Source organism: Ostrinia furnacalis, unplaced genomic scaffold, assembly GCF_004193835.3.
Source record: "Ostrinia furnacalis isolate ACB-3 unplaced genomic scaffold, ASM419383v2 OfSCF6121, whole genome shotgun sequence".
Lineage (NCBI taxonomy): Eukaryota > Metazoa > Arthropoda > Insecta > Lepidoptera > Crambidae > Ostrinia > Ostrinia furnacalis.
This window is the reverse complement of record NW_021136360.1, coordinates 1-7,315: the sequence shown is the minus strand read 5'-3', so window position 1 is coordinate 7,315 and position 7,315 is coordinate 1.

Genomic DNA, 7,315 nt, shown 5'->3' with positions numbered 1-7,315 from the left:
TTACGTCACGGGACGCGGTGCGTGACGCGCGGGCCGGGATGAGCGCTGTTTGTACGCGATGAGATACGGTTATGGGGTGGAAGGAGCGGTTGAGAGTAAAGATGAGAACCCTTATTTATTTGTTTTTTTTGTGCGTGAAAAAGGTTGACTTATTTCTTAAAGATTAAGATACAATTTACATTGGTACGGGTAAAAACTTTCAGTTGTTTATGTTCTATGTAAGTGATTGTAAGGCAAAAAAATATTGTAGTACGTTTAGCCTTTACCTAGTCACTCAGCTACAAGCGATGCTGGGATCAATATTGAGTTTAGATGAAAATACAGATACACTTTCGTATAATACCATACACATAGGCTGGGTTGCACCATTCTAATTTAACTTTGACAAACGTCAAAAATCTGTCAAACTCCATACAAAAAGCACCGGTTATCGTTATAGTTACCGTTAAAGTGAGGTGGTGCAACTCAGTCTCGTTTGTCAAAGTTAAATTAGAATGGTGCAACCCAGTCTTAGTCTACATAATTATATCCAAGTATGTACTGAGAATGTCCCCAGCCTTTAGGGAAGAAATTCTAGTACCTAACCTATAATAGTAGCTCTACATTTTACTACTAATAATTTTGCAAAAGAAACGGTAAGTATAGTTAGGTGGAATGAAAATAAAAAAACCGTGTGTACTTAAATTCATAATTTCAAAATTGTTCAACCCAAGGTTTTTACTCTAACTCATTGAATCAAATACACAATAATAAAATGAAACAGAAATCATTCCAAGACTTCTAAGAAATGAAATAATAAGAAATTCAAGGAAACCATTACGTTATAAGTACATTTCTTAAAAATTTAATAAATAATTTCAGCTGAAATACCAAAAATACCTGCCAGCTTGAGAGATTAGTTTGTAGGTAACTAAATTTGTCTCGCAGAGTTATTTTATAAATAAGCTTAACTTATTTTAATATTACTTACACAGTAAATTGTTTCGTTAGAGTATTGTGTAAGCTGAAACCAAAGAAGTTCTGGTGAAATCACCTCCAGCCAGCAATCTGCCGGCACATGTGCACGTAACAAGTTGTGCGCAACTTGGCGGTCACCACCAGGGCTGACTACTCATTTCATTTTAGGAAATTGACATAGGTATCTCTTTAATCCCATCAAAAACAATACTTGTCAAAAAAACCAAGTCTCGCAACTCAGTTGTTCTACGGTAAAAAGTTGTGAGATCCATGTAATACCAAGTCCAGGCCAGGAAATCTTTAACGTTTTACATAAATTATTGACTTGGCCATCGCACTAAATAATTTAATTTACACGTGTTTTCATGCAATGCTAATTGGTCTGAGGTCTTTTACCTCATTAGGGGTGTTGTTTTTAGGTATAGGTTTCACTATGGCCTCTTTCCATACATCAGGGAAAACACAAGATTGAATAGATTTATTATAGAACTTTACTCCATTAGCCTTTCGTCCAATTTGCATGTTCTCTAGAAAACGTAAGTCGCACTTCGCCAAGGTATCGGAGAAGTTCTGGTCCTCGAGCTGGTCTTCGAGTATGCAGGTTATGATCCTCCATCTTTCTTCTTATTGTGTGCTCACTGATATTCACTGGGCTTGCTGTTTGTAAACGCTGGCGTATCTCAAACGTAGTGAGAACCCGATTTCTTGATATTGCAAGCACGATAATCGGGTCATCGCGCGCTGATTTACACCTTAATTCCTGACTTCTTGATCTTCTTGTGTAAAAGGCGGTCTGGTCATGCCTTTTTAACGTGTATCTTAAGTTTGTACGCCATAAATTGAAAGTTTCAGCCATCTCCCGCTGCATACGCCCTTGACTTCTAAGCAACACTATTTGAGCAACTTAAGCTGGAGTAATGGGCATTATTCTCAAATTATGGACGCGAGAATAACCCTAAGATTAATTTAAAAACAAAAAATCAAACTCCAAACCCTTACAACATTTAATATCGAATTTAAACTTACCCGTACTCTTTACGCTCCGACAACGAAATGCGTTTCTAGAGTCAAAAAAGTTAAACAGACGCATTTTTTTATTAATCTACCCTCTTAAATTAACAAAAACAAAAGTTTTGTTAACATGTCACATGAAACTTAGGTATACAACACCTATTTGGCCTCATATCTGGGTATTTAGGCTTGGGCCAAATTCCGTGCCGCTGAGTGTAGTTAGTTGAGAAAATTCTTAGATTTAAGCATTTTACAATAAGAAATCACAAATTCAAAGAACGTGAAATACCCAAAAATCAAAGTGATTTTTACACCATTATTCTTCTTTAATTCAACATAAAATAGCTTAATATAATAAAATAACATCATCTTTAAAATATTTACTTTGAATCGATATATAATTCATTGTTATTGTTTTGCTATAAACATTTGAAAACTATTAAAAAACGCCGCGCGCGAATCATTTCCAATGATGCCCCTTGAAACGCCGCGCTTTGCGTAAACGCTCTTAAGTTAAAAAAAGTTTTGCCGGAATTTTTGTACTAATCTTAATGGACGATTGACAAACTGTCATCTATCTCTTCCCCAATTTTTAAGAAGAAACAGTGATTGGCTTGAATCTCCAATTAACTGGGTCTGGCAACTAGTTTTTGATGAAGACAAAATTGAGGAAAATGTTCTGTTTCTGAGTTAATTTATGTAACGTGTAATTCATCTTTTTTTCTGTTTCTGAGTTAATTTATGTAACGGTTTCCTCGGGATAAAGGAAGTAGTAGAAGTTGGCATGTTTTCGGTAATTGCATCTATATTTGACGTTGTTTTTTCACTAGGTTCAGTAATTGAACTAACATTTTCCTCAATTTTGTCTTCATCAAAAACTAGTTGCCAGACCCAGTTAATTGGAGATTTAAGCCAATCACTGTTTCTTCTTAAAAATTGGGGAAGAGATAGATGACAGTTTGTCCATCGTCCATTAAGATTTGTACAAAATTCCGGCAAACTTTTATTAAATTAACACTGTTTTCTTCTGACNTGCCCATCATCCTTTCCAAAGTCCCATTGCAGCGCGCCATTACTCTGTGCCAATATGAGCAGAAGACAGCTCGCATGACGCGCCGCGCGGGACGGCCGCGACACTGCATTGCCCTCAATGCAACATTGCTATTATGCAACACGTCAAAGCGAATGGGAATAGAGTGGATTGTTCTGCATTAACACTTTTCATATTAACTCTGTATAAAATATCCAAATAATCACAAGCACAAATACCAATTTAGTTGCGGTATTTTCGAACTGTCAATATTAATACAGACTTGGTAGAGGGCTTAGTGTAAAGCTCTCTACTAAACGTTGTACAATCCCAGACATTGAATTAAAACACTTGAAGTTTTCAGCAATGTACACAAAACTAGAATTACAAAGTTGTTAAAAGTTTTCCTAAAAGCTTTAGACATTTTAGTGAAATGGCGGATTTTGCTTTCAGACAATAACGTAAAAGAGTGCTCTAACTCAAACACATTGCATTTTCCGATGAAAACGCTGAAATCATAAAGCAGGATTTTTAATTTTGCAGGTTAATAAATTCCGCTTATCAGGTTAATGTTTCGTAAGGATTTCAGCACTTTTAATTAACATATTTAGGACAAAATAGGTATAGTGTATTATGTTTATCAGTTTATAATTTACGTAGAAATTAAACCAAACAACCATTATTACCTGAAGGCTAAAAGGTAGCTGAAGTTTGTTATGCATTCTAAGAACAGCTCATTGGTAGTTAGTTGACTGACTGGCGAAGTTATTAAACTCTAAAAAATATATCTAACGGTGATTTTTCTAAGCAACAAATACGTTTACAAATAGATTTTGGTATCGCGTTCGTCTCTATTAGTTATCTATTCCGCGCTAGTAGCGAAGCGATTCTGTTCCATTTTTATGTCGCGCCAATCGGTTGTGTTGACGCAGCGAACAAGTGTTCCGCTGGTGCCGCGCTGTTGTCGAAGCGGTGACGGCGCCGATTCGTTACTCTCTTGCCACAGTCTAGTCCGATGCAGATGGCACATTCTTATTTATATTTTCACTACTAATGATGATTAGAAAGATAACTAGACTTGTTAAAATAATTACAAGTTTTAACGAATTAGGAGGCAGATAATGACACTATTTTTATGTTTTATTGACTTGGTCTCCATCACATTTTTAGTCTTTATAAATTGCACTTTGATTTGTCTAGAACTCTCATAAGGTTCTAGATGTCAAAATAAGGCAAAAATAAACCTCGCAAAGAGATTTAAATGCCATGATTACTTTCTGGGCAGATATTACGACTATTGAGTTTACCTACTGTTTATTATGAAAAATCTAAAACGTTAAAATAACGGTATCGTTGTGGCCAATGAGATGTTGTCATAGTGACATTGACGTAATGTCAATAACACACGAGAATCAAAGGTGAGAATAGAGGGACGCGCGGAGACGACTCCCCGCGCTTTTGTGCTAAGTGATGAATTGTATCTAAAATATGGCAATATAATGTAAAAGTTAAGTATCCAGTGTTTTATTTATGAGAATAGATCTACCTTAATACTACTACACATGACATTATTGTGGTCAAAAACCCTAGCGTAACGTATCATAACGTATGTAGTACAAAAGTAGTTAGTCTGTGGCTTGAGCGATACGATCCGAGCCATTTGTTACGCGATAGCATCGCCGCGGCCACGCAGATGCAGACGGCTCGAGATGAATACGCGTTATTTATTGATTCGGGAAAGAACTTCCCATGACTTCACAGTATTAGGGATTCCAATACTCGAAAGAAATATATGTGTATAAGTAATAAACGGATTGCGTAGGTAATACCTCAAAATATTGCTTATAATACCTGAAGATTTTAACGATAGTCGCCCATGATCATCACAATTTCACTAATCACTTCAGGCATGATAATTTTCATTTTTTTTTGACTCAGTAAGTATTTTCCCCAAGTTGATAACAATAACCTCCTATCACCACTCCAAAGATATTATGACTGTAGTTTTTATAACCTTAGTTTCTTCTTCGCTCTACATATTTTAGATTCAGTTAGTACACCTAAAGTAAAAAAAAAGTACCTATTTATTTCGGATAATTGAGATCCATAAAGTGTTAGTAAAAGCTAAAGCTGATGTTAGCATCTTATTTCTAAAACGGACGAAGTAAGTAAATCACATAGTAAAATAATTTCTCCTCCTAAATCAAATAACCCAGTTAGAATTAACTCCGATAGTTTATTATTTCCAGCTACGAGTGCGGAATCAATAAGCAGCTGCCCTCAAGGCCTCTCGGTCTCGGTGTACTAAGACTTAGTTATTAACCTGCGACAACTCAAAGGGATTGCTTTCCTAGCTTTGTAAACATATAGCGAAACAAATGGATTCAATAAGCGGACCAGAACAGGTGCACTTGAAAGCGTTTGTAACGCTAACGCTCCTTAATACGATTAGTTTTTCATTTGCAAGGATTTGGTTCGGATTGCAGATTAATAAAGCATGGAAAACTAGATTGCACGTTATTTCTACTATGCGATATCCTAAAGTAACGAGTTAGGCTCTAATAATTTTGATCTCCAATATATCTCATAATACTGAGTGTGAATAAAGCCTAATTTTTAACGTTCACGTAAGTTTCATAGTCAAGTATAGATTGACTTTATGGTTGTTTTAGTTAATGGGCCACCTGTATCCCAAGTCTAGTCTAGTAAATTAATAAAAACTTAAACGTAAGTTCTGAGCATTAATTCGTAAGAGGCATTGGCAATCGTTTTCAGTCAATTAATATTGTGGCGAATATTTTCTTCCACCGAGGTCTTCGAACTGGCACGCTAGTAATGCCCCGACTCCAGTGCAGTGAACTTATTTTATTTAATCAGTTATCGCCCAACCTTCATGTCTTTACTGATTCTATCGCGCGTATTGTAAATTATGTTTTTGGTTTATTTAATAAACATTCATAATTTCTCTTGTCTTGTAGGGTGTACAATAGAGTACCTACCTATATTCTACATTACGGGTGTACTCATATATCTATACGTGGTCGGTAAGATGGGAGCGTATTTTAAAGGGATGTATTTTCATCGTTAAAATTATAACGGCACAGTCAGCGGCGGTTTTATTAAGTAAATCATAAGAAACAAACATCTCCAATATTTACCATCTTTAAACCAGTTCGTTACTCCGTTCGCGCGATGAAGGCAGGTCACGGTCTAACGCAATTACCACCGCAAAACAGCCTGATGAGGGATCGATCCGAGCCTCCCTCCCCTCCCGCGCCCTCCGTTACGTCACGGGACGCGGTGCGTGACGCGCGGGCCGGGATGAGCGCTGTTTGTACGCGATGAGATACGGTTATGGGGTGGAAGGAGCGGTTGAGAGTAAAGATGAGAAGCCTTATTTATTTGTTTTTTGTTAGTGAAAAAGGTTGACTTATTTCTTAAAGATTAAGATACAATTTACATTGGTACGGGTAAAAACTTTCAGTTATTTACGTTCTAGTTATTGTAAGGCAAAACAATTGTAGTATGTTTAGCCATTACCTAGTCACTCGGGTACAAGCGATGCTGGGATCAATATTGAGTTCAGATGAAAATACAGATACACTTTCGTATAACACGTAGGCTGAGTTGCACCACCTTACTTGAACCGTAACTTTAACGATAGCCAGTGTTTTTTGTATGGAGTTTGACAGACTTTTGTCATTTGTTAAAGTTAAAGTAATATGGTACAACCCAGCCTTAATCTAATAATAACCAAGTACTGAGAATACCCCAGCATTTAGGGGAGAAATTCTAGTACCTAACCTATAACAGTAGCTCTACGTTTTCCTATTAATAATTTCGCAAAAGAAGCGGAAAGTAGTTAGGTCGAATTAAAATTCAATTGTCAATGTTTAAATTTAAACGTGGGTGCTCATGCCTGTTCGTTAAAATTCATGATTTAAAATACTTATTCAACCCAAGGTTTTTACTCAAACTCATTGAATCAAATACACAATAATAAAATGAAACAGAAATCATTCCAAGACTTCTAAGAAATGAAATAATAAGAAATTCAAGGAAACCATTACGTTATAAGTACATTTCTTAAAAAGGACATTGTCAGAAACCGCCTAAAAAACCGCCAAAAAACATTAACCCATCATAATTATTTTCTATTTTTTTTAATACATTAAGCACCCTTTCGTTGTAATGGACACTTAAGCATTGAAAAATTAAATAAATAAGTCTTTTAACGTTTATTCTATAATACTATTACAACTTCCGGACGTTTTGGTGCGTGGCATGGTCTAAAACCTATCAAGTTCCATAATTTTT